Source organism: Armigeres subalbatus, chromosome 1 (assembly GCF_024139115.2).
Source record: "Armigeres subalbatus isolate Guangzhou_Male chromosome 1, GZ_Asu_2, whole genome shotgun sequence".
Lineage (NCBI taxonomy): Eukaryota > Metazoa > Arthropoda > Insecta > Diptera > Culicidae > Armigeres > Armigeres subalbatus.
The window spans coordinates 257520887-257548489 of NC_085139.1; the positions used below are offsets into that span (position 1 = coordinate 257520887).

Consider the following 27603-nt stretch of genomic DNA (forward strand, 5'->3'; position numbering starts at 1 on the left):
AAGTTACGTATTGCTACAGGATCTGCCTGAACCTAACTCGATGATCTCAATAGGTTATTACTTTCAGGATCTTCGAATCTGAACAGGATTCTGCTCGAATCCGGAAAAGGATTCGCCTGAATCCTGAAATAGATGTTGTGCTCAAATCCTGGACAGGATTATTCTCGAATCCTGAACAGGATCAACTTCTTTTGCATCTCAACAGAATTTTGCTTGCATCCCGAGCTGAGTTCCACCCAAATCCTGAACTGGTTTCTGCTTGAATTCCGAGCAGAGTAGCATCTTGTTCAAGATTGGAGCAGAATCTTGACCAGAATTCGAACAGAATTCTCTTCAGAAATCAAGTAGAATCCTTTTAAGGATGCGTGCAGAATCATGTACAAAATTCGGGTAGTATCCTCTCTCGTTTTGATTTATTCAATAGGCTCAATCGTGGCATACACATTACGGAGCTGAAATTCATTTCATATTTTGATTATTCAATTTAAAAAAAAAACTGAAACAAAAATATATGACAAAAAGTTAGTCTGACATGTCAGATTGTGATCCAATGGAAATTGGTCGAGATTTTTTTTTCAGTTTTTTTCCTTCGATGGTGAAAAGATCTTGTCTGCCCTTGCTTCGGTGTCGCGCCTTTTCTGCCATTCGTCCTTGTCTTCAGCTTTAATCTGATTGATCCCTGCATATTGCGTATATACCTTCCATCAGACTTCAACACCTTATTGTGATTAGTTGAACTTTGGGATCTTGTTTTGTTCAAGCACCAGTTCATCGATGTTCGTCACGTGTATCTTCTAGAACCTCTATCCAAAACCCGTTTCATTTAAACAGTCGTGCCTGGAAGTGCTCCTTCTAACATACCAGCGTAAGTCCCAGACTGCCCAACTTCGTTGATCTTCTGGTTGTGATTGCGCTGTTTTCATTCATCTGGTGACCTTTCTCCGAGCATATAAAACATTTGTCCTTAGTTCGGATGAAATCGTTTCCTCCAGTTTAAAACGTACAGGCAATGGTACTTTCATTTTGACGTCCATGTACACGCCACGTAACCGTTGAATACATCCAACCCGAAGTCAGCGGAAATTTTTCCGCACTAAACCTTAACTTTTCCATACTTTCCTAGAACCGTTGCTTTCGATCAAGTAGCTCCGGTGAAGCTCACATTCGTACGTATTGAAAATTCTCCTTGCATCGTCATCTCCACTGCTATTGTTGTTCCATTATCTACGAAAATACTTTGCTGGTATTGTTCGCCAACATGTCCTTGAAAGCCTTCTTACTCTTAATTTGATGCAAACGCTTTGATTCTCTACCCGTTTGGTACACAGTCTCCATTTCCGTGACGCTAGCATTCAATGTTTTAACAAACCAGCTATCTCTCCATACGATGGTCGGAAGCATCTTAGAATGCGAACCTCAGTGTTTTAATTTCGACCATTTCGAGATGAACTTCTATTGATACGTTCCAAAACAAGCTACATAAGCAGTACAGCAAATTTTTTTCGGCACACAGAGACCAAGAAAAATATTCTGCAACCGCTTCTAACGGCGTATGAAAGCAAGCTGGGGGGTAGTATCCTGTGCATGATTCAAACAGAATCCAGTTCATGATTCAAGCAGAAACATATTCAGGATTCGAGCAGTATATTATTCAGGATTTGAGCAGAATCTAGCCACTTAAAAAAAGGCTCCTGAGCATCTTGAAAGGACGTCTCTGAGTCTCTTGAAAATAGGCTTACGTGCCTCTTGAATTGAGGTTGCCAATGCTATTGAAAAGCGGCTTTCGAATAATTTAAGAAGAGGCCGCTGAGCATTTTGAAAAGACGCTTCTGAGGATCTTGAAAGTGATCATTTAACTGAGCCTCTTGAAGGAGGTTCGAGCCTCTTGAAGGGGTTGAGCTTTGAAAGGAGGTCGAGCCTCTTGAAAGGAGGCTTGAGCCTCTTGAAAGGAGGCCTAGCCTCTTGAAAGGAGGGGCCTCTGGTCTTGAAGAGGCCTGAGCCTCTTGAAAGGAGGCCTCTGAGCCTCTTGAAAGGAGGCTTCCGATCCTCTTGAAAGGAGGCTTGAACCTCTGAAAGGAGGCTCTGGGCCTCTTGAAGGAGGCTTCTGGGCCTCTTGAAGAGGCTTCGGCCTGAGCTGGGCCTCTTGAAGGAGGCTTCCGGGCCTCTGAAGGAGGCTGCCTGAAAGGAGGCTTCTGAAAATTTTAAAGGAGGCTTCCGGCCTCTTAAGAGGCTTCCGGGCCTCTTAAAGGAGGCTTCTGAGAATTTTTAAAGGAGGCTTCCGGGCCCTTGAAGGAGGCTTCTGAGAATTTCAAGGAGGCTTCGAGCCTCTTGAAAGGAGGCTTCGGCCTCAGAAGGCTGAGAATTTTAAAGGAGCTTGGGTCTCTTGAAAGGAGGCTTCAGGCCTCTTGAAGGAGGCTCTGGCTTTGAAGAGGCTCGGGGTCTTGAAGGAGGCTTCGGGCCTCTTGAAAGGGGCTTGAGCCTCTTGAAGGAGGCTTGCTGCTTGAGAGAGGCTTCGGCCCTTGAAGGGAAGCTTCCGCTTGAAGAGCTTCTGGCCTGAGGAGGCTGGCCTCTTGAAAGAGGCTCTAGGCCTCTTAAAGGAGGCTTCTGGCCTCTTGAAAGGAGGCTTGCGGGCCTCTTTGAAAGGGAGGCTTGCAGGCTCTGAAAGGAGGCTTCCGGCCTCTTGAAAGGAGGCTTCGGGCCTCTTGAAAGGAGGCTTACGGCCTTGAAAGGAGGCTCTGGCCTTGAAAGGAGGCTCGGCCTCTTGAAGGAGGCTTCGAGCCTCTTGAAGGAGGCTTCCCTTGAAAAGAGGCTCTGCCTCTTGAAAGAGGCTCTGGCCCTTGAAAGGAGGCCCGGGCTCTTGAAGGAGGCCCTGGCCCTTGAAAGAGGCCTGGCCTCTTGAAAGGAGCTTCCGAAGACTTCGGCTCTTGAATGGAATCTCAGCCTTTGAAAGAAGCTGAGAAGGGAGAAGGATCTCTGGAAGCGGGCCTCTTGGAAGGCTCTGGGCCTCTTGAAAGGAGGCTTCTGGCCTCTCTTGAAAGGAGGCTTCTTCTTGATAGAGCCTTGAGCCTCTGAGAGGCCTGGCCTCTTGAAAGAAGGCTTCGCCCTCTTGAAAAGAGGCTTCCGGCCTCTGAAAGGAGGCCCTGGGCCTCTTGAAAGGGGAGGCTTCCGGGCTGCTTGAAAGGAGGCTTCTGGGCCTCTGAAAGGAGGCTGGCCCTTAGAGGCTGGCCTCTGAAAGGAGGCCTGCCTCTCAGAGCCTGTCCTTGAAAGAAGGCTCTGCGGCCTCTTGAAAGGAGGCTCTGGCCTCTTGAAGGAGGCTCTGGGCCTAGAGGCTTCCGGGCCTCTTGAAGGAGGCTCTAGGCCTCTTGAAGGAGGCTCGGCGCTTGAGAGCTCCGGGCTCTTGAAGGAGGCCTGGTCTTGAAAGGAAGCTCTAGGCCTCTTGAAAGGAGGCTTAGGCCTCTTGAAAGGAGGCTCTGGGCCTCTTAAAGGAGGCTTCTGGTTCTAAAGGAGGCTTGTGGGGTCCTCTTGAAAGGAGGCTTGCCCTTGAAAGGAGCTAGGCTTCTGAAGGGAGGCTCTGAGCCTCTGAAAGGAGGCTCTGGCTCTTGAAAAGAGGCTTCTAGGCCTCTTGAAAGGAGGCTTCTGGCCCTTGAAAGGAGGCTTCCTGGGCCTCTTGAAAGGAGGCTCCTGAGGCTCTTGAAAGGAGGCTCCTCGGCCTCTTGAAAGGAGGCTCGGGCCTCTTGAAAAAGGCTCCTGGCCTCTTGAAAGGAGGCCTGGCCTCTTGAAAGCAGGCTCTGGGACTTGGCCTGCTTGAAAGGCCTGCTTGAAAGGAGACTTCCAACTCTGAGCTTTGAATGGAATCTTCGAGCCTTTGAAAGAGACTTTGAGAAGGAGGAAGGATACTTCGAGAAGGGGCCTCTTGGAAAGGAGGCCTGGGCTCTGAAAGGAGGGCTTCTGGCCTCTTGAAAGGAGTGCTTAAGCCCTTCAAAGGAGGCTCTGGCCCTTCAAAGGAGGCTTCCTGGGCTCCCTCAAAGGAGGCTTCCTGCCTTCAAAGGAGGCTTGGCCTCTTCAAAGGAGGCTCTGCCCTTGAAAGGCCTGGCCCTTGAAAGGAGGCCTGGCTCTGAAGGAGGAGGCTGGCCCTTGAAAGGAGGCTTCCGCTTGAAGAGAGGCCTGGCCCTGAAGAGGCTCTGGCCTCTGAAAGGAGGCTCTGAGAGGCTCTCCTCAGGAGGCTTGCGGCATCTTAAGGAGGCCCTGGCCTCTTGAAAGGAGGCCCGGCCTCTTGAAAGAGGCTGGCCTCTTGAAGGCCTGCTTGGAAAGGAGGCTCCGGCCTCTTGAAAGCAGGCTTCTGGGACTTTGAAAAGGCTCGGTCTTGAAAGGAGACTTCCGAAACTTCCGAGCTTCTTGAATGGAATCTTCCGAGCCTTTTGAAAGAAGGCTTTCGAGAAGCGAGGAAGGATACTTCCGAGAGGCGTTGAAGGATGCTTCCAATTCTCTTGCAACCAAACAACTGAGCTTTTCGAAAAAAAAAGCCTTCATGTTACTCAAATAGAGGCTTTCGAATAGGTAGATTGCAATAACCTTTTTTTTTTAATTTGTTCATTAGACGTTTTGTGTACTGTTGTCCGAGGTACCCTCTTGGGCGAACGAAGGTACCCCAGAGGTACATGTACACCATGTTGAGAACCGGTGCTATAGACAGTCAATTTTTACAGCTCCTTCCTCCGATGTGAGCTTGTGATTCCGCTACCAACGGCAACTTTCTGCCTTTCAACTCGACTTAACCAAAGACAAACAGACATAACAATCAAGATTATTTCATCGTTCACTAATTCACTGATCATGTCAAACATTCTTTGGTTGGCCAATTGATCGCCCGTGGTGCGCCAATCGGATTTGTTGCTTGACGTTTGCTCACTATCAACTACTGAATATGCCTGTGCAGCAACTACTATCGAATCTATGCCGCACCGCGTCGTGTGCTCACTGTGGAAACTTGATTAATCTGAATATTAGAACCATGTACCAAGTTGCTAGCATTTGATGTCTGTGCTTGTAATGCCTGAACGGGAGTTGTTGATTAACAGATTTCGAGAGATCCTGACGAAATTCAATTTATCATTGGTTTTGGGCTTTCAAAAAAAAAATAGTTGTGTGAAATTGAGAGTTCGCTAATCGAATAAATACCAAAAACTCAATAATCGGATGGAAGACCGCTAAGCTATGAACCCGTACCCAACAAACAATTTGAATAAGCCAGTTTTTAGCTAAAAGAAGCAAATTTTTAACGAAATAAGTGCTTTATCAGCTACTAATATTTGTTGTTATACTTTTCGGGGCAGTTTTAATTTGAAACTGCAGAATGACCTCTTATCTTCCGGGAGGACGTGATTCCACTTAAAAATTAGATTCTGAGAAAATTCTATTTTCCGAAAAAGTGTCAAGGGCACAGGTCATAGAGGTAATAAAGTATAGAGGAAGATTGTCGCTGTTGTCACTGGCGAAACATCTTTCAATGGCGAGGATAGGGCACTAAAAAAATTCAGGACGCTTTGACAGTTGTGTACCCAACATGCTTGGAACACATGTTTAGAAGATTTGCTCATGCTCTTCTACACAGGTTTAGAAGATTTTTTTATTGTGATCTCCTTCCAGACAACGTAATCATTATGACGCCTAGTTTTAAAACCTGTACCAGTACTGTAATATTTGCTCTGTTCAATCCATAAATAACGACGAAGAGTCGGCTCAATGCCGCACGTAAGAGTGTTTATTTTAGACCCTTCTCCGGTTCATGCTTCCAACATATTGGAAGATCGTCGACGTACGGATAACAAACATAAACAACAAGTTCAAATGACTTGATTCAATCAACCTACGAAAAAGTATATCACTATCTAATGCAGGAAATTTTGCACATTCAAAATGTGACAGACCTTTTTCTACTATTAGGTGAAAATTGTCACCAACCGCCCTCGAAATTCGTTGGATGAGCGAGCAGCGACAGCTGCACGCGGAAGTATTTCGCAATAACCTAGAGCTGGCTTTAATTGGATCACGAATTTAGTCACGCTAAAATGCAATTGTGAATTTGCTGCTAATGTAAACACAGGTATATCGGTGAACGCAAGGTAGTTTGTTCGTCTCGAAAACCGATTACGGTGCGCCACTATACGGGACTAATGTTTACAAACACAATCCTACTAACTAAATTCTTGTTTATTAGCGTTACACCACCGTAAAGTGAAGATGATAACGCTGTCTCGGTGGTCAAGAACTGGCTAGCTTGTGAAATTAGATGCTTCGGTATGAGGGGACCTATCAAGATTTAAGTTTACATTTTGATTGCATTTCCATTATATCCAACAAATGATGCAAACTACATGATGTACATTAAAGTTGTTGATTGAGCACATTCTGGGAGATAACGAAGTATGCAAACTTTGACAAATTAGTTTTGATATAAATTATTTCGAACACATTTCGAAAGGAATATAAATTAGGGCAGAGCAACTTTTCAAGACAAGCCAAAAAAGTGTAACTTCGAAGATGACATTCTGCAACTGAGACAGATTCCAAACGAAAATATATTTTTTGTTTCATCGGAGTTCAATACTATTCCGTATTAGAGACAGAACGGTTTTGATCTGGTATTGTAAAGATGAGAGTTAATGCAAAGTGAGCCCAATTACTAAACCCGCATTGTTAATTGGGAGAAAACCGATAACGTGAATCACTCATTTCAATTTCGAAACGATAACTGATAAACCATGTATGTAATGATTATCGTCACGGATGCTTTTGAGTTTAACAGTTGCGTAGATTTGTATAGAAGCCAGAGAGTCTGTTTTATAACTCGTGCCTTTTCCCAGTATTAATAACTCATCACTACGTATAGCAATCAATTCTGCGTGATTCATACCACTTTGTTAGTAGATAACAATATCTCCAAACCTTAAAATTAAAATCATTTTCATAGATAGATATGCATCTAACCACCATATATTGTACAGCAGAATATGTAACTATTTTCATAGTCTAGACTAACAATCACACATGACTCTAATTCTCATGTGTATCATCGGCAGCACTCTAAAAACAACGATGCAACGATTCGACTCATTTTGATCTGTCTTCCCCTCTGTTAGACGTGGAATCGCTCGGATGGGCAAACGGGTCGTCGACTTTGTCCTGGCGTACAACGGCCAGGACCAGAGCGAGAAATGGCACGCAAGCGGACCACCTTCCAGCAGAACCTGCAAGCCGAGGGGTTGGAAATCGAGCGGAATACAGCGGATACACTTCATCAAAATCCATGTCCCCCAGGAGGTGGTGTCCCGCTACTGCGAGATTATGCGCATGCAGATGCCGACCGTCAAGCTGCCCGGTCAGGATAACATCGTCGAAGGACTTTAGCGTGAACCCGTTGTGAAGCTCTTCCGGAGGCCTCTGTTCAGCTTCGTAATCATCGATCGGGACAAGTTCCGGAAGAAGGATACACGCTGCAGCACGAGTATACGCGCGACAAGGCGTATCTGTTTGACGACACTCAGCCGGAGTTCTTCACCCGAGCATACGGATAGCGGTGGCATTTTATCCTGAGAGGACGTACTTCAACGGGGGAGGAAAACAAGTAGATATTGGGCTGCGGAAGTTTGAACGATAAGGTTTATCTGGATGCGTATCCGTTGCACGACGGAAACAACGGACATGCGAGGTGGAGTGCCAACGAACGTGCTGCTGCAGGAATGGGCTTCCGTGGTTCGGTGGATTAAGCATCAACGCTTATCACATAGGAGTACTTTGGGGTGAAGGTTGCGATGTATTTCGCATGGCTTGGGTTCTATACGCACATGCTCATCTGGGCCTCGATAGTGGGTTTAATGGTTTCTTCTACGGATTGCTGAATTTCGCAGCAATCGGATCAGTCAAGACATTTGCAACGATAACTCAACGATCATGTGTCCGCAGTGTGACGAGTGACTACTGGCGGCTGAATGACACGTGCACAACCTCGCAACTTGCGCACATTTTTGACAACAACTTCACGATCGTGTTTGCGGTGTTCATGTCGATCTGGGGTAGGTTATTCGTCGTCTCCAGTGGTAGAAAATTCTCAATAATCGATGTCTTCTGTTTTAGCAACTCTCTATCTGGAAATGTGGAAGCGATACTCGTCGGCCATTCAGCATCGATGGGGCATTACCAATTACTGCTCGTGGCGGAACCTCCGACCGCAGTATCTGTCGGGTTAGAAGAAAAAAACGATCTTCAACATCATCACAGCACCACTCAGCCTTCTGGTCATAGCTCAGCTCCGTGATATTCCTATTCGTAAGTTTCATTCATATTTACTTACATTCATATCGATCAAGATGAGATGTGTTTTTTTTTTTTTTTTATTTGGCACATTAAAATCGATAATACAAACAACGATTAGAATAAATACATATTTTCCAAAAGTCCAAATAGTTTCTCTGGTTCCATCTCCTGTCTTAAGCAAGTTGAACACGAATATTGATGGTTTTTATTGTTATCAATATACAGCCATAAGACTGCTTTCATGTCTTTTCTGTTATTGCATGTGAGTCCCTATTATTTAGTAGCACAGGTCATATTAATTTCATCTGGCTTTTAATTATTTGTTCAATCAATTCCATAATTTTAGAATATGAGCATTCTTTGATCCTATGCAGATTCATCGATTTTGTATTTCGCAAATATTTTCCGTTTGACCCCTGACTTTATGTTTGCTAAGTTTTTTTTGTTAGCATAAATCATTTAAGATTAGATATAACATTGATTTTGCGTCTGAGCTAAGGAAGTTCTGCTAAAATTTTCCAAACGGTAAGCCAATCGTAGTTTGAAATTTCAATTCAATTTTTAACATATGGTCCTTCGACTAAAATGAATCGTATATCAAAGCAAACGTATTCAAATAATCGATGGATTTGTATTGCATAGATGTTAATCCATTCTGGTATTCGGACAGTGTGTGTATGGACAATTCAGCATAAAATGCATAGTTTCTCTTAACGTCGAGTTTTATCCGTACAAAATTTGTTTTATAAACAAGGCTTTTAACTTTTCCTACATTTACCAATGAAACCACCTTTCTCGAAGGGTAGGAAAAGTTGTTCTATCTACTTTAAAATCTGAACCCAGAAGTAACGAATAACTAGTTTTTTAATTCTTCATATGGATTCTGTCCGGTGCTAAAATTTGTCCTACATACCAGAGTTTACTTAAATAAATGATAATCCAAACTTTCTGAATAATATTTAGATTTCTAATCCTATCGATCCAAAGCACATTTGCATCAGGTTATCAAAGTTCTGTAATTATCTGTCATTTCCTTCCAATTTTGTTCGAATATAACGCCTCTATTTTTAACTGCCTTTCCTCTTTAATTTTTTGTGGTCCCATCATAATATTATTAATTCTTAGAATTGATTTTTAGATTCAATTTGATACCGAACGTTGTTCCATATTCATCTGATATTTTAAGACTGTATCGACTTCTAAATCTGTTCATAATAATCGTAACATCATTCGCGTATGCAATTATTTTAATGAATTCACTGTCAATAAGAATTCCAGTTATTGAATGAGACTTGTCTAATGAACGGTTCTAGATATAAAACAAATAATAGCATAGATAAGAAGGAATGTCTAACTGATTTTTCAACCTTGAAGCTGTTTGTTAGATGCCATTGAATAATACCTCGACGAAGCATTTCGATATAAATTTTTTATGATTCACTAATGCGATGGGATATTGTCAGCTTCTAACACTTGCCATAGTCTGTTGTGATTTACATTATCAAATGCTTTTCTCAATCTAAACTAAAATTGCTGTCTTGAATCTTTTCGACTCGTTTCCTTTAGCTACTATAGTTCTCAACTTATCAAGACTTTCAATACAAGACTTGTTGGCGACGTTGATGTTTGTCCTTGCTCTATCACTTTTCTAAAACTCTTTGAATGCGATTGGCAATAATTTTAGTGAAAATTTTGTAATCGAGTTCAAAACTATGAATCAGCCAGAAAAACGATTTTGGAATCAATGTATATACCGCATAATCCAGAAGGGGGAAGCCATGCAATAATCATTGAAAAGTTTCAGCATCGTTTTAGCAAATCAAAATGTTTCATATAAAATTCATAGTTTATGCCATCAGGCCCGGTGTTTTTCTTCGTACAACTTAAACTTGTTTTAGCTCGTCTTCGTTAATATTCTGTATCAAATTATTAGAATCTTGTTCTCCTAGCTTTTGTTTATGTACTCAAGAGATTCACAATGATCTTCAGCAATATTTTGCTTTCGAAATTTTTGAGAATTGTTGGAAAATAAAATCTTTTTAATCATTTGCCTATTAATGATAATATTGCCATCATTATCTCTGTTATAGTTTTGCTTTTAAACTTTTATGACGAGCTATGATTTGATAATGACTTTTTCTTCATTCATGATACTGTTAGAGATAGCCTCTTCCATGTGCTTCATTTTTTCATTTTCGATTTTAAATATTAGAGATTTAGTAAAATTCATTTCGATGCTTAAGTTCTATTCTCATTCTGTTGATTTGACAGTTCTATCAATGTCCTATAAAGTTCAGATTCTCCTCAGCTATGTCACGATTGAAGTTAATACTTTTCCTTTTATAAAACTGTTTAACTTTTGATTTAAAGTGAGTTGTCCACCAATGGTGAAAGTTGTTTCCAAGCTAGTCTATGCTGCAATCTTCATATTCAAAGCAGAACTCATTTTCAATGATATCTCGTTTATGAAGGCTGTATTGATTTTCCAATAACCTTTACCATAATGCTTACTCTAAGGATCCTTATCTATTTAATTTTCATCGAAATTGTCTGTGATCTGAGAATGGTACGCTAGTTGTTTCAAATGAAAGGACAGAATCTAAGAATTTTGTAGAAATAAAACCTATCAATTCGAGGAGAAGATCCTCTGAAAATGAAAATTGAGAGACTGTCCTTTAATTGTCCTTTCTATCTTTTTAAATCTAACTTTGTTACATAATGTTTCAAACTATAACAGTAATTTTTGAGGTTCCCTAGAGTCATTTATCTAAGATGCAGTTGAAGCGCCACGACTGTGATATTCAACGTCCGACTATTGAAATGGATTGACAATTTCTTCTGAATAAAGCTTGTCCCTCTCCTTTTTATACTGATAGCCAGCTTGCCCATATACTTAGTAGATATTTTGATTTTTGAAATTATCCTACCACTAGGGTCACAGGTTACATCACTGTAATTTAATCCTCTTCTTATTAATACTGCTGTTCCTTGACTGCTCCCTATGTTGGATCGCAAAGTGTGACTGAATAAACGAAAAGTTTCGGAAGATACTTCTGACAAAATACTATATCTGCATTACTATTAGTTAGTAATCTTTAAAATGAAACCTTTACGTTTGAATAGCATTAAGATTAATGCCTATTGTTCGCAGTAGGACATGACTGATTTGTCTTATTGTTCCTGATACCTTTTGCTGATGCGACCTACTTTTTTATTTTTTGGCTTGATGCTTCTCTGACCTCATTATTATCTGGTATACCGGCGGGCAGCTCCTTGTCATCATCATTACTCTTTTGTTTCTTCTCTTATCATAGATCTCCCTTGCCTCGGCGACTTCTGATTCACCTGTCACTAGCAGCTACGAGTGTTGAAGCGAAATGTCCAGACTCCTTCATGCGATTTGCGTATTCGATGGATGCTCCAGAGACTCACCCAGTCCATCGATTTTCTAGAACTGGCATCACATCTATCTGAACCACTTGATGATTGACCGGTTCCGCACTGTTGTAACTGGTGTGATTCCTTTGATGACACTCAGCGAGGAAAGCGCTGGTTCCCAGTGTTCTTTGCGCCTTCTTTCTGAACGAAGAACGTTCGGCATTTGCCTTCACATGTCCCTCCTCTTGCAGATAAAACACACCGCAACCCTTCGTTATGCGACAATTGAAGTCCTATGTACAACGCTGCTGGAATTTCCGATTTGACCTCCATATGCACTCCACGTGTTCCGCTGTAGCATTGAACCCAAGATCCGTAGGTAGCTTTCACGATAATCTGTCGCACCGTACCAAATTTTGCCATGATTTTGTTATATCGAATCAGACAACTCGGCGGAGTTGAAGATCCTACGTAACGAAAGAATCCGTCATGATACCACGTGACTTGAAGTGTTGCCATTCTCGTACTTGAACGTTTCTGTGGCACGCAAACGTTTTGTTATCTCCTTGACACTTCCTCATCGATGCACTTTACGTAGAATGTACTCCTTTGGATCCGGTATACCGTGTCATCCGTGTCTTTGATTCCCAAATCCTTTGCCACAAAACATATTGCTTCTTAATTGAGGGATAGCCCCATTCTTTCCAAATTAAAGCCATGTGTTTTTCTTCTGTACACGATCCATCCTTTGTTCAAATGTATTGTTAAGGGACTGACCTTTACTCCACTAACGATAGAAAAAAAACTAGATTTATGGAGCGAAAGCACAAGCGTGTGCAACGATCGCTTCTGATCTACCTCGTGATCCTCACCCAGCCATGATGAATACATTCTTGCTTTCCGATTTAAGGTGAAGGGTTGAGTACCAAAACAAAGCTTTATAGATTGGTACAATAAAAACTTTCATATACCGTAGTAGTATTGGTCGTATTTATAAAAAACAAAGAATATTAGTAGGTGGTTCAAAAACGACCCAGCACCACCACGCTCACTCGATTCCGTCCTATGTCTGACCGTCCTCAAAAAACCGATTTAACAAAAACTGGTTGAGCGCAAGCCGATTTAAGTTTGTAAAGGAAATGAAAACTATTTTTTTATTGTCTTTATTAATGAGGTTTTCGGCCCTAGACAACTGTATGAAAACTAGAATGGGAAACTAAACCTTTTATTACACTGGCTACGGCGCTTTCTCTCCAAACGCTGGCGAAAAGAGAACCCACATAGCTGAAAGCAACATTCCAGAGACTTCAGTGAACGAAAACCGCACCGCAGGAAAGATCCATTGATTACGTAACGCAAATATAGCATTTTATACTCCACTCACCCTTATGTCACACTTTTTGTATGAAGTATCTGCTCCTGGTACGATAGTGTAGACTAGACTAGACTAGAAGTATCTGCCCCTGGTGCGATAGATATCACAGACAAATTCTGGGTATTTTGTTGAATTGCACGTTTCACTGATGCCTTCTGAGAAGCCTAATTATCATGCGAAAGAATCGCAACCTCGATTAAAATCGACTCCGAACTATTGGAACGACTATTCAATATGGGTTGTCTATGGAGTTGAAGCTCTTAAATATTTCATCCAGTCATATGGTCTCGCCCCTTGCCATCGCCCAATGAAGGGGTGCCAGAATCGGAATAATGTTAAATTCAACCTCGCCATATCAACTGTCATACAAACCTGAAACGACCTGCGCACGATAAGCCTCTATTCAAACCAGCCCAAGGGATCATTCACAAATTACATAACGCAAAAAAACACAGATTTGAACCCCCACCCACCCCTCCGTGACTTGTTTGTAACATTTCCGTCATATCCACCCACCCCTACCTGTGACGCATAACGTCTTACTAAAATTTCACAAAAATGATAAATTCGTATTTCTAGTGAACTCTTCCTTAACTTCCTTCATAGTACATAATAATACTGTCAAATTTGAATTTAATTTCAAATTTATTTTTTTATATTATTTTATTATCATAAATGTTACCCGTAACAAAACTAAACAAACCCACCCACCCCCTAGTCAAACCGTAACATTTTGTAACGCAATATTATGTACCCACCCACCCCTTAATGCGTTATGTAATTTGTGAATGAGCCCCAAACCATTGGATGACACCCAAATTATAAATCATAATCAACTGAGCGTGGCGAAGCAAAATTATTTTTTGAGCCACCCTACTTATTAGTTTGCTGCTGCCGGTGTCGGTGCACCGCGGTGTTTACATTCGTTCCGCGATCAGTTTTTAATCGTTTTTTTTTTCGGGCAAAACTAGCAGTTTATACTAAGTTTTCGGTTCAAATAAGTGAGTGATTCCAAAAAGTGGTGTTTAATTTGCATTCTATCAACATTTCGGGCTGCTCATGTGCGGAGAAGTGAGTAAAAAATTGATTTTTCCAATGCCCTTTGAGAAGAAGTGAAGTGCAGTGATGAACTCACCAAATCGCGAACGGCTATTAAATTGGCACGAAACTGCTGATTTATGCTACAATTCAAGCCGGAATACATAGGATTCATTGAAGAAACATGTTCATTATCACGGGAAGTAAGGAAATATGTTGTGAACAGGTTAGTAATTTGAATATTAAACTTTTGTTCGATGCTGTTCGATGCATTCGAATGTTGGTTGGAGAGGAGTGCGGGAGGTGTGGGGTTGGCCCGTGGAAGGTCCGGTGCCATATTGGCTGCCATCGTGGTACTCTTCCAACTATGTCCTTAAGGAATCTTTGCTTCTGGATCTTTGGATGCAAATGGTGTAAATCGACTTGTAAACGATCAGCCGTTCATGAATAGTTCACCTCGGCATGATAAAGGGCACGCTGTCTTACCTTCTCCGCAGCTTGTATACAAAAGAGACAGAGTGTTCTTCGAGCAACTCCGCGAAACCTTTTGCGTAATACTTTTTAAGTATTTGGACGAAATATGATTCAAACAGATTTTTTCACATGTACTTGTGAAATGTTGCCGAATAGCGGCAAAAACTACCGGGGTTTTGGCACATTCAAGTGCTCGGTAATCGTAAATTGCGGAAAATCTAGGCAATCTTTTTTTTTTTCAAATGTCAAGTATTGCCGAGAGACTCACACAGTGCTCCCCTCTCATCGTTATTAACTTTGAAAAATTCTCAATCAAAACTAATATCTGGAGCTGAATTCCGGGACTATACTGCATCTCTGGATGAAATAAAAAAAAATCGTTGGTCCCGTTTTAGAGTTACGCCCTTTTGAAGACGATTCTGTAATATATCGAAAAATGCGATAGAATGAATCGTCAAATACATATTTCACAATTTCACCATGGTCCACCGAAAATAAGGAGGAATGGTCTTCCGGAAATTTAGGGGGTTTGGTGTCAGGCCCTGCAAGCCAGCCTTTTAAAAAACATAAGCAACGAACAATCAACAAGAGAGTACGGACCGGAACCATCGACGAAGACCACCGCGACGAAAAGGGACTAGCGATTGGGAACTCGCATACTCGCCGATGTGCTCAAGGACCGTGGATTCGGCATCGTAGCGCTGCAGGAGGTTTGTTGGAAGGGATCAATGGTGCGAACGTTTAGAGGTAATCATACCATCTACCAGAGCTGCGGCAACACACACGAGCTGGGAATAGCTTTCATAGTGCTGGGCGTCAACGTCCATAGCCCACACTCCGGAAGCACTGATGATGATAAGGACGCATTCTACGCGCAGCTGGAACGTGAGTACGACAGCTGCTCAAGCCACGACGTTAAAATCATCATAGGAGATTTGAGCGCTCAAGTTGGCCAAGGAGAGGAGTTTAAACCGACTATTACGCAGTCATCCGTAAGCTGTCTTAACGAGCAATTCGGCATGAGACATTCATCGATGCCTCTGACGTAAAAATTGTAAAGTAGGGGGCTCAAACATGAGCCCTCGGGGAGACCCAAATCGTGAAGTTGCCGAGTCACCTTGAGAAAAACTCATACGCTTCTCTGACAACAAATTGTACAAATAATTGTTTTAAATTGGTGAAAATCCACACGAGTGGAGTTTGTCGGATAATACAACAACGCAAAATTAATCAAAAGCCCTCTTAATGTCCAAAAAACTGAGCCCATTTGCTCTTTTCCTGCGAAAGGAAGCTTAATTTCTGAAGAAAGCAACGCAAAACAGTCGTTCATTCCCTTGCCCCTGCGGAAACCAAATTGTGTATCTGACAAAAAAAAACTATTCGATTCAACCCATTTGTCAAGCCGGAAGAGAATCATCTTCTCCAACAACTTCCGAAGACAGCATCGCGATGGGGCGATACGAATTATAATCCGACGCGGTTTTTCCGGGCTTCTGGATGGTTATCACCCTCACCTGCCACCAATCATTCGGAACAATGCTGCAATGCAGTAACTGCTTGAACAGGCTCAATAAGCGCCTCTTCGCGACGTCTGGAAGGTTTTTAAGCAAATTGAACCTGATTCTATCCATCCCTGAAGCGGAATTGTTACATGAAAGGAGAGCAAGCGAGAATTCAATCATCGAAAAAGGGCGATCCATGTCATCCCTGTCTGCAAAAGCATCACGTAGCTCTTGCCTCACCGGTACCGAATCCGGACAAACTTTCTTTGCGAAGTCAAGTATCCACCGCGACGAGCTTTCACGATCTTCGTTTACGGACGACGCGTTGCGCATTCTTCTCCCGACGGTCCACAGTGTTTTCATTGAAGTCTCGCGCGATAAACCTTCAACAAAAGTGCGCCAATATCCACGTTTCTTCACTTTGACCTGTTTCTTGAACTGGATCTCGAGCGCGATGTACCGTTTGTGAAGAACGATCAAACCGTGTTTCCGAAATTCTATGAACGCGGCAGATTTCTTGCGATATAGTTGTGTACACTCGACATCCCACCACGGACTGGGTGGTTTCCTACGAACCGAAGCTTCTGGCACTAGTTGCCTTTGTGTCTGAAGAGCACTGTCAAGGATCAACTAGATAGAAACTCGTACTCTTCTTGCGGGGGAAGTGCTTCTATCGACATTACGCCATCAATGATGGCCTCCGCATATTTGCCCCAATCGATGTGCTTCGTGAGGTTATACGGAGGTCGATAGAAATAGATTGATTACGTCAAAAGATATTTTAGTTACTAGATAAAGATTGTCACTGTCGTCGCTGTCCGGAACATCTTTTGCTGGCGAGGATAGGGGAGCTAAATGTCAAAGAAGGAAAATCCATACGATTTGACAGCTTGGTACCCAACATGTTCCGGACAGAAGAACAAAGGAAACCGAAGCGACAATCTTTATCTAGTAACTAAAATATCTTTTATTACGTCCATTGGAAATCGAGACTTCGATCGGCAAATGATCACTACCATGGGGATCTTGGGCCACCTTCCAAGTACAGTCCAACGATAATGAGCTCGAACAAATTGAAAGATCTAGACGGCTATCTCTTGCTGGAGGAGCCACTAGTGTAACTTCTCCTGTATTCAAAAATTACATATTAAAGTCGTCGCTGAGGTCGTATATAATTGTTGAGCGATTGTCGTCGTACAGTTCCCCCCAGCCTGTTCTGTGGGAGTTAAAATCTCCCAAGAGGAACCGTGGCTCAGGCATAACCGAGCATATGTGCGAGAGATCTCTACGAGATATCGCAGTGTTTGGAGGAAGATATATCGCGGCGATACTGAGGTCTTTTCCTCGAATAGTCACCTGACATGCGACAGCTTCGGTGCCAGACATCGGCGCAAGATCGACTCTGTATAATGAGTGCTGTTTTTTGATCCCTAAAAGCATCCCTCCATATCGATTTGCCCGATCGCGGCCGATTGTAATTTGTTAACTAAAAATTTGAAAATATCTAATTTTGGAAGAATACTTCGACAGTTCCACTGTAGAATCGAAATCAGTTAGCCATCGAAGGATACAAATGACTCGAGGAGGGGCATTTTTGAAGCCAGCTGCTTCAGGAGAGGTGTCAGAATAGGAAGAACAGTTTTGACCATGTTCTTCACGGGGTCGGAAGCGTCAAGGAAGTTGAGGATGAGCTCCACGATGCCAGAAAGTGTGAACATTGGAGCGCTCGGGAGTTCTTCTTCTCGTTCTCTATGTTCTCTTTCCGACTGAGAAATCGCAAAAATTGGGGCATCTGGGATTTTGGATGTTCCCGGAAGCGGTGGAAACTCTCGATCATCTCCATGTGAAACCACAAAAGTTGAACGTTTTTGAGTATTTCCACCCGCTTTGAATTTGACCATGTTGGATTGGGGCTCACTTTGAGGCTGTTTTCTAGGCTTTTTCGAGGGTCGCTGGCTCTGTTTTATTCTCTTCCTCGTTGAGCCATTGAAAACAAAGGGAACCCCATTTCCAACCTCGGAGTCAGAGCTACCTTGATCGTCCAAAGGAAAAGACGAGTAGATGGTGTCAGAAACGACTGGAGAAGCGGCCTTCCTTAGCATTTCGGCTTAGCTACGTCGAGAACGCTGCTGAAGAGACCGCTTCTGGTGGATTCGCTGCTGTATGTACGTTGGGCATGCTTCAAGAGCATGTGAAGGGCTTTCGTTACAATAGACACATTTCGGTGCCGTCTTGCACGCCCCCTCCGCATGATGCACAGCGAGGTTTAATGCAGCAGTACTGAGCGGCGTGGCCCAGCTGCTTGCAATTAACTCAATTCATCACCTTCGGTACATACAGCCGAAGAGGTAGACGAAGTTTACCAATCACTACGTAGTCAGGCAGTGCGGACCCGGAAAAGGTGACGCAGAAAGAGTCGGACGGGGAATAAATCCGCTTCTCTCCCTCCTGTGACACCGAATATATTTGCTTGCAATCCAGTATCGCAACAGGAGGCAAAGAAACGTTCTTGAAACGACCGAAACCTTGTTTCAAATCGTCGCATGTCATTACCCCCGCGATCTCACATACTGCTGACGGTAATTATAACCCCCTAGGCTATGCTCACTGGAAAAGGGGATCTTCAGGGTCGGAAGAAGGGGAATCGACACAACAAACTCAACGTCACTCGCTGATGCACCTCTATTGGGAACTCACGGTATATAAACTTTGTAATTCGGTTATAATTTGACTGTTTTATAAGCATTTACATTTCTGGGTCAATATGACCCTAACATCTTATTCGTAACTTTTTTTGTGGGGTCGTTCCTGTTGCACCTTAAAATACTTTTTTCATGTCAGATGCTTTATTTCCACAAAATATTAAAAGTCAAGAAATTTCAGAACGATCGGATTATTAGGTAAAAGGTTATTCTACTTTGAAGTTTCGTTTTGGGTCATATTGACCCCAACATCTTACTAAGGTTAAGGTGCAACATATCCATCAGCATAACTCGGATGGATGAAATACACAAGCCGTTTCTTATGATTGAACCACTCAAAGACCACACGGCGAACAATTAGAACGATTAGAAGGACCGTTAGAGAGTGAGGCATGGTGACCCCTTTCTGGGTCCGGGATGAAACGGGACAAACTAGACTAATAGTGAAACTTTCAATACACTGAAATTGTACTAAAGTGATCGAATTCATGCACATACGTATAATTACAAACTTTACATTTGGTATCTAATTTTGGCCATTTCTTACTAACTATGTGACGTCACAGTTTCTACTTGCGGTTGTTAGGTCTAGGTTTTGGTGGTACGTGATGGTGATAGCAGACGATGGTGACGGTTTCGGGCCAGCGGTCCGGAATTCGAGGTCCGACGGTAGGACACTATCTGAGCGCCTGCGACAAAACGGATGACACAGCGTCTTGTTGTGAGAACCCCAGGGTGCTCGCGATTATTCAGGACCCTTCCCGAGGCTGGTGAATTATTGCGGGGGCAGACCGGCTTGGGGCCCTCCCTAGTCGTGCGGTAAGAGACGCGGCTACAAAGCAAGACCATGCTGAGAGTGGCTGGGTTGGATTCCCGGTGCCGGTCTATGCAATTTTCGGATTGGAAATTGTCTCGACTTCCTGGGCATAAAAGTATCATCGTGTTAGCCTCATGATGTACGAATGCAAAAATGGTAACCTGGCTTAGAAACCTCGCAGTTAATAACTGTGGAAGTGCTTAATGAACACTAAGCTGCGAGGCGGCTCTGTCCCAGTGTGGGGATGTAATGCCAATAAGAAGAAGAAGAAGACCGGCTTGCCCTCGATATTGCCGCTGGACTTTCGATCCACTCCGCAGTTCTGATCCGAGTTCAAGATGGCGACCTCGTATCGTGATTTTTCCTTCTTTTTCTCGCCTTTCGTCACTGGGCTATTATAATGTGCTATCCGTTGTTTTCCCGACCGCGATGGCGTCGCAGACAATAGCTGGACCGAGATATAAAAGAAAAAGTTTGTAACGAGCCAATAGTAGCTCGAATAAATCCATCCAATCAAGATTCAAAATTATATCGTCATCAACAGCGAATCAGTAACATCACCGGCAAAATTAAATTGAAGCCAATCAGATTTGTTTGCTAGGTACAAATCATTCTGGTCCCCGCGCAAAAGTATAAAAGTAGGGACCCAACACGTGCAAAAGCATCAGTATCGCTATATTCGTTGGACAGTAAAATCAAAAACCAAAAGCAGAGAGAGATTCCCAATCCTATCCCAACCACTACCAGCGAACCGAGGAGCAAAGCCCCAACGAGGAAGCCCTGTCGTGCCAGACAATCGTACCCACGACTGCGTGACGCACGAGGTACCCGGTTTCCGGTACTCACGCTCAAGAGTACGCGGCCGCATTACGTTATTCCATCGATTCTCGACTGCCGGTCCGGCTGGACGTATCTGTCCAACCTTTGTTCAAAGGTGGTGCGCGGGTTGTCATCACAGTGGCTTTGGCAGCTCCAGTGGTTCTGCGGTAAACCAATCGCAATTATCATTGCGCGGATTAATCAAAAGGCATTTCTGAATGCAATTAGAATAATTTTCAGAAAGAGTTAATTTTCCCCTCCTGTCTTTTGATAGGTCTCCTCTGCATGTGAATAAGTCCAACAAATTTCATTGTTACAACACAGTAATTAGTTGTAATTAGTGTTTGTGATTATCAGTACAACCGACGTAAGCAGTGAATTGATAATAGTTGTTATCATTGAGTGATCATCCTTTTGCAACAGCACCAACAACGGTGGTCGGTTTGTCGGAGCTTCGTGCTGCCTCCAACCAACAGGCGTTCCCAACCAGTGACCCAGCAGCTACGTGGGAATTGGTGTGGCTTTGGCCGAAGAGTAATAAGTGTGCACACTTCAGTAATGATGCTATTTTTTTGTAATTGCGCGTGAGTAAGTTAAGAAGAACATTAGGGTAAGTCAAAATTCCCGATACGGCCGTTTTTTGAAGACTTAGTGAAGTGTATCAAAATGGATTTTATTGGTATTTTTTTAGTAAATAGTTTTAAAATGAGTGAGATTGTGTTATTTGTTTTTGAATTTTGATTGATTTCCTATTAATTGCTGTGCGATTCCACGACTAGCCGCAGAGCTAAAACCGGGCAACCATTAGAGAAAGTGAGGTTTTGTATCATGTTTCGGCCTGATTGGCGCTAAAGCAAAACTTTTGGCAACGGAATCAATCTAGATTCGTGTCGTTGGATATTTTGTTGTCCCTAATTTGTGGTCCACCAAGTGAAAACGTTACAAGTTTACGTTTTACGTTTTTTCGTAGAACACAAGCGCACTTAAAACGACTAGTATATATTCGAATTCATTCGGCATATTACAATTTACCTTTTTCTATTCGATCTTCAATGTACTTAATTACACGAAACGGGGGGAACTAGCATTGAATCACCACCCTAGTTTTAAGATACAATAGGTTTTAGATTTCTTTTTGGTATCTATCGTTTTTTTTAACTACTAACCACTTGTATATATGTAATAGTTAGATCGCTACTTATACTATTTATAGCGTAATTAGCTATTCAATGCCACTAGACCTAAGAAAGAACAATACAGATATATTAAAAAAAATCACTATAGAGTAGAGTGGGGCAAGAGTGCGCGTGGGGTAAGAGTACGTTTTCGATTTTTTTAAGTAATAAAAAAAGATAAACTAGCAGCACTGCACCAGTTTGACAGGTATTCTGGCCAACTATTATCATGTGCTGGGACGGGACTTGCAAAGAGGAAAAAATGTAACTTCAGCTACTGCCAGTCAACTGCTGTCACGAACTGTCAGGTGCAGCCAGCAGCTTTTTGTGTGAAAGTATTGGTATCCCGAATAAAATATTCCGCATTAATTTTGTTTTACGAAGACTTTTTCACTTAAACGAGTGTTCCAAATCATCCGTTTAGCTTATAAATAATCAGTTAGAAACTTGTGTTTTGTTCCCGTATAAAAATCCTTATGAAAATTAATTTACTAATTCGTGAATTGGATACACTTTCATTGTGCTCAGAAGAGTTCACCCGGGGCTTAGGTGAAACAGTCAAGGAAACAGTTGAAACTCGATAACCAACTGTGATAAAAAGAAGAACAAGTGTCAAAACAAGGAAAAAGAAGCTGTCTTTGCCGGTCTCGTCTCAGATCATGTGTAATTGTAAACGATTTGAATAAACAACAAGGAAGATATGGAGTTAGATAACTTTTTGGTTATTTTGCTAAGAATAATTGGATCTCCGCAACTAGTATTTCATTACCATATATACGTTCAATCAGGTGAACATTATACCATTTCGATAACCTATTGTATAGAGTACTTTATGGTACAGAACACCAATCCGGTTGGTTTTCCAAGAAGTCAAAACCATTACTTGAATAATTTTTGGGACTGTGGGGTAAAAGTACGCAGGAACCGGTGGGGCAAGAGTACGCATATGAATCTTCAAGTTATGATATCAAACCCGTATCTCCGGCCGAAATAAGACTTCTTCCAAAGCGTAAAGATTCACAACTAAGAAAAAAGGGACAGAATTCGAAATTATCACAAGTTTTTAGGATAAGTTGAAGTAGGGGAGGGGGCCCTCCTTAGCCGTGCGGTAAGACGCGCGGCTACAAAGAAAGACCATGCTGAGGGTAGCTGGGTTCGATTCCCGGTACCGGTCTAGGTAATTTTCGGATTGGAAATTATCTCGACTTCCCTGGGCATAAAAGTATCATCGTGTTAGCCTCATGATATACGAATGCAAAAATGGTAACTTGGCTTAGAAACCTCGCAGTTAATAACTGTGGAAGTGCTTAAGTGAACACTAAGCAGCGAGGCGGCTCTGTCCCAGTGTGGGGATGTAATGCCAATAAGAAGAAGAAGAAGAAGAAGAAGATGAAGTAGGGGAACAGACGGCTTTGGCAGGTTTTGTTCTATTATTGGCAGGCCCCCCGACCGAATTTTATGAAATTTGGTCACAATATTCTTTGATATGCAATGAATGTTTGGGCCAAGTTTGAGCATAATCAGTCAAAAAAAACCCCTGCCAATAATAGAACAAAAACTGCCAAAGCCGTAATTACCCCTAATTCGGTGTTAGAAAGGACTTAGCGAACAAAGTACTGAAGCGAAATAATGAAATTGTATTAGGACTTGTTGTGCACCTAAACATAGTACGAAAACACAACTGCATCTAAATGATAATTTCATTTAATCAAAAGAAATATTCATAAATTACGCAACGTTTAGCTGGGAGGGGTTGTGAGATGTGTGACGATCCATATAATTTTCAGAGGATTCATACAAATAGTGTAAGATAGGGGGGGAGGGGTGATGAAAGAGCCAAATTTTACGTTACGTGATTGGTGAACTTTCTTTAAGGAAAATGCCTTTGTATACGCCACGCGAAACCTGATATATATTTTTACCTCTGTAGTTTTTTGTATATATGAAAAACAATGGTTTTTCGTATGAAAGTGCAAATTTTTAGGACCCCCACCCCCTTTAAGAGTTACGTAATCTTTAAACATTCCCTAATATATGCTCATTAAACATAAATTAAATGTTATTAACTCTTATTTGTTTTAATATATACTTAAAGCACATGATTGGATAAATACGTACTCTTACCCCACCCGATGCGCACTCTTACCCCACCGATGGGGTAAGAGTGCGTTTTTCACTTGTCTTGCAATAAGAGTTCTACTAAAACGAATCTCAATAATTTCAATATTTTTTCCACTGGGTAATACAAAGGAAGAGTATATGAATCATCGACACTGATTTGATATGCAGAAGCTTGCTTCATAAGGGCCACATGATCGATTGAAAACTAAGTGCGTACTCTTGCCACTCTACCACTCTACCCTAAGTTTGAAAACGCACTTTTTGCGAACTTTTACTTTTACTCACGTCGCGCACTTACTGCTCTCTAGCACGTTCCGAGCAGAATTAATTTCACCATGCTAGCATGCCGAGTACGACCTTAAATCATTCTCATAAGAATCCGACCAAACCCGAGTTTGACGAATTTGTATACGTGCTACGTGTGTTCTACCGCCCCTTGTCCGGCCCTGGATGTTGCACGGAATCTTGGCTAAGTTTTTTGCCACAGTTGTTCTAACCGCTGTCAGCAAATCCATCGAAACGAGAGTGAGTGTGTCGTGGAATGAATCGCCTACTTTGAGCGTGCTTACAGCGGCACACTAGGAGTTAACTTTCTGAAATCAGTATGGCGAAAGGCATCTAAGGTTCGATATCTCAAAATTAAGCACTTTCATCAAAAAAATATTTGGTAGGCATGGTGGCGGACACCTTCCTACATAATCGGTACCAAATAGTTTTTCATGAAAAGTTTCTTATTTTGAGAAAACCCGTGTTAGATGACTTTCGCCATACAAATTTCTGGCGGTTAACTCTTGCTGGCTATTTTGCGCATATACTATAGCGCCTGGATGTGCCAGCGGCGAGTAGAAAATCAGCCACTGCCAATAATTCATTAGGGAGAGGCAGTGGGAGAGTGGGAGATCTCTCATTTCTTCTCTTGAGCATTGCTCAGAGTCGCATCAAGTACTTTCAGAAAATTATTTGTGACCGAGTCACAAACCTAAATCATGTAGCCGTCGGTTACATAATATACCTTATATTCGATAATGAAAAGCTCGCAGGTGGCAATCTCGTTGGCATGTTTGCGATCACTGACCGTGACGCGAAGCTTACTGGACCCAACCATGTCAATGGTCTTGACCTGAGAGCAGGGCTGTCAGATGATTTTTTAGTAAATCTGTATTGGCCTGAAATAAAAATCTGTATTGTCTGTATTTGAGGAAAAACGATATTTTATAATTTTTATCAAATTTTTCAAATAGTTCTGATTGTTATGAACAGTATTTGGGGTTCCTAATTTAATTTATTTGCCTGTTGTTCATCGAAAACTAGAACTTTTTTTTTTTAATGAGCGTCCAAAATAGGAAGGAATTTTCATTAGGAATCCCAGATAACCCTTAGAATTTCTCAAGAATCCAAGTGCAATCATATCGGCTTTATTGATTACACACACATGAATAACTAATTGACCTTTACAAACTTTTTGTCTACTTCCAACAAGAGCTTTATTACCTATCCGGGCTCTAGTTCAACATGTAATCCTTTTCTTCTTTTTATTGACATTACATCCCCCACTGGGACATTGCTGTCTCGCAGCTTGGTGTTCATTAAGCACTTCCTCAGTTATTAACTGCGAGGTTTCTAAGCCAAGATACCATCTTGGCATTTGTATATCATGGAGTATAACACGTCCAGGGAAGTCGAGGAAATTTCCAACCCGAAAATTTCCTAGATCGTAACCGGGAAACGAACCCAGTCGCCTTCATCGTGGTCTTACTTTGTAGTCGCGCATCTAACCGCACGGCAAAGGAAGGCTCCGACATGTAATATATTGCCTTAATTCTGGAACCATGATATTTTGTCATGATGAATATTTTGTCTGGATGAATATTACTGAACTCTACGTGAACTTTGACAAAGTCTCAACAAAAATATTTTAAAAGATTCATGATCAGATAAGATCGAGATTCACAACCTTTTCTGTGTTTCAAGACGTCTTTTAATCAATATCATTAGGATCACAGTTTTAAAACTCCAGGAAGTTTGCCAAAAGTGCATAAATTTATCACAACTCGCATTCTTTTGCTTATAAATATTTTTAAAATACCTACGAAATTTTAGATTTCACATTAAATTTTTTGTGAATTAATGAATCGCCTGCTTTGAGCGTGCTTACAGCGACACACTAGGAGTTTACTTTCTGAAATCAGTATGGCGGAAGGCATCTAAGGTTCGATTTCTCAAAATTAATCACCTTAATCGAAAAAATATTTGGTAGGCGTATAGTAGCGGACACCATCCTTCATAACCGGTACCAAATAGTTTTTCATGAAAAGTTTCTAATTTTGAGAAAACCCGCGTTAGATGTCTGTTGCCATACACATTTCTGGTGGTTTACTCATGCTGGCTATTTTGCGCATATTTACTATAGCACCTGGATGTGACAGCGGCGGGTAGAAAATCAGTCACGGTCAATAATTCATTTGTAATTTTTTTTTTTGGTTAACTGGTTTTCGAGATTTCAGCCAAATCCGGTAAAAAAATCTAAATAATTCAAACATTTCGCTTTTTGGTTTAAATTTTGCAGAGTCATTCCTTATTAAATGAGTTAATGTAAAAGGATTCTGATCAATGAAAAAATAATTGAATTTTGAGCAATCAGCTTATGTAAATTTTTAATGGGACTGGTATGCGGGTACATTCATTATGGGACAAGGTTGGTTTGGTATTTTTCCACATTTCTCCCTTACAAAGTCTCATTTTTTATCATGTTCTAAGGAAGTATGATAAAGTTGAATACTATTCACGGAGTTATCTCGAAAGTGACGAAAACCGAAATGGGACTGATATGCGAGTAGCGGCAGTTGATTGAATGCATGAATCCTCCTCGCGTTGAGACAGATCAAGAGTACAACATTCTAAATAAGAAAATCTGTATGAATCTGTAACAAAAATCTGTAAACAAAAATTTGCGAGAACTTGAAATGACTCTCAGTATGAGCAGTTATTTCGTTTGCTCCAACCATGTATCCTGCTTTGTTCAGCACCATTTCCATATAAATCAACGACAAATATGATGAAATGCAGTAATAAACTTGGTATAAGAACTTCAAAAACAGCCTAATTTAATTAACTTTTAGAACTTTTTCATATTTTCTATAATATTGATTTTAATACTTATCTCGCATTTAGCACCGATTGGTAATGTTTGTTTACTTTGTTCGTTTGGTACCGCGTTTGACGGTTCGTTTGGTACTTTCGGCTTCACTCTGCGCGGGTCTCTATTTATAAACAACGTCTCTGATAAAGAAGAAGAAGACATAGTAAATAAACGATCTGTTGTCAGTGAGCTTGCTATTGCTTCTCTCTCTCAGGTCGTGACAGACGAAAATCGCTTTTCCAGATCTTTGCTGATCTGGCTGATATTCAAACGTTTGCCTTTGGGTCGAAAGAAAGCAACATACGGCCCACTAGAGTCGTGAGGGTAGACCTTGGGACGGGGGCTCGTAGAGGAAATTTTAGCGTTGCTGGTGTCCATTTAGTTTTGGTTTGGAACACCCGAATGCAACGAAACATCTGACATGGAATACGAAGGACACGAAATGCGCCGCTGCAGCGAGGCACAATCAATTTTAAAACTAAATAATTAGGTACATGAACAGGCTTCTGCCAAATACTGAACAGAATAACATTCGAATTTTAAATTGTTATAAGACGAGTTCGAGTTTACTCGGATCCTGGATAAAAGTTCACTCAAATTTAACATTAACATGCTGAAAAACCTTTTGTGTTTCGAGTACAATCGAAACGCAAACAGGGGGTCGAAGTGAACCACGCTGTTGTTGGTGTTCTCGCCGAAGACAACTGGGTGGATGGATGGTGGCAGGACGTCAGCGTCTGTGTTGGTGGA

At 41.8% G+C, this 27603-nt stretch overlaps 1 pseudogene; it reads left to right on the forward strand.

Annotated features, from left to right (window-relative positions):
- LOC134207237 (anoctamin-1-like) overlaps window positions 1–27603 on the forward strand; it is a 38454-nt pseudogene that overhangs the window by 5442 nt on the left and 5409 nt on the right.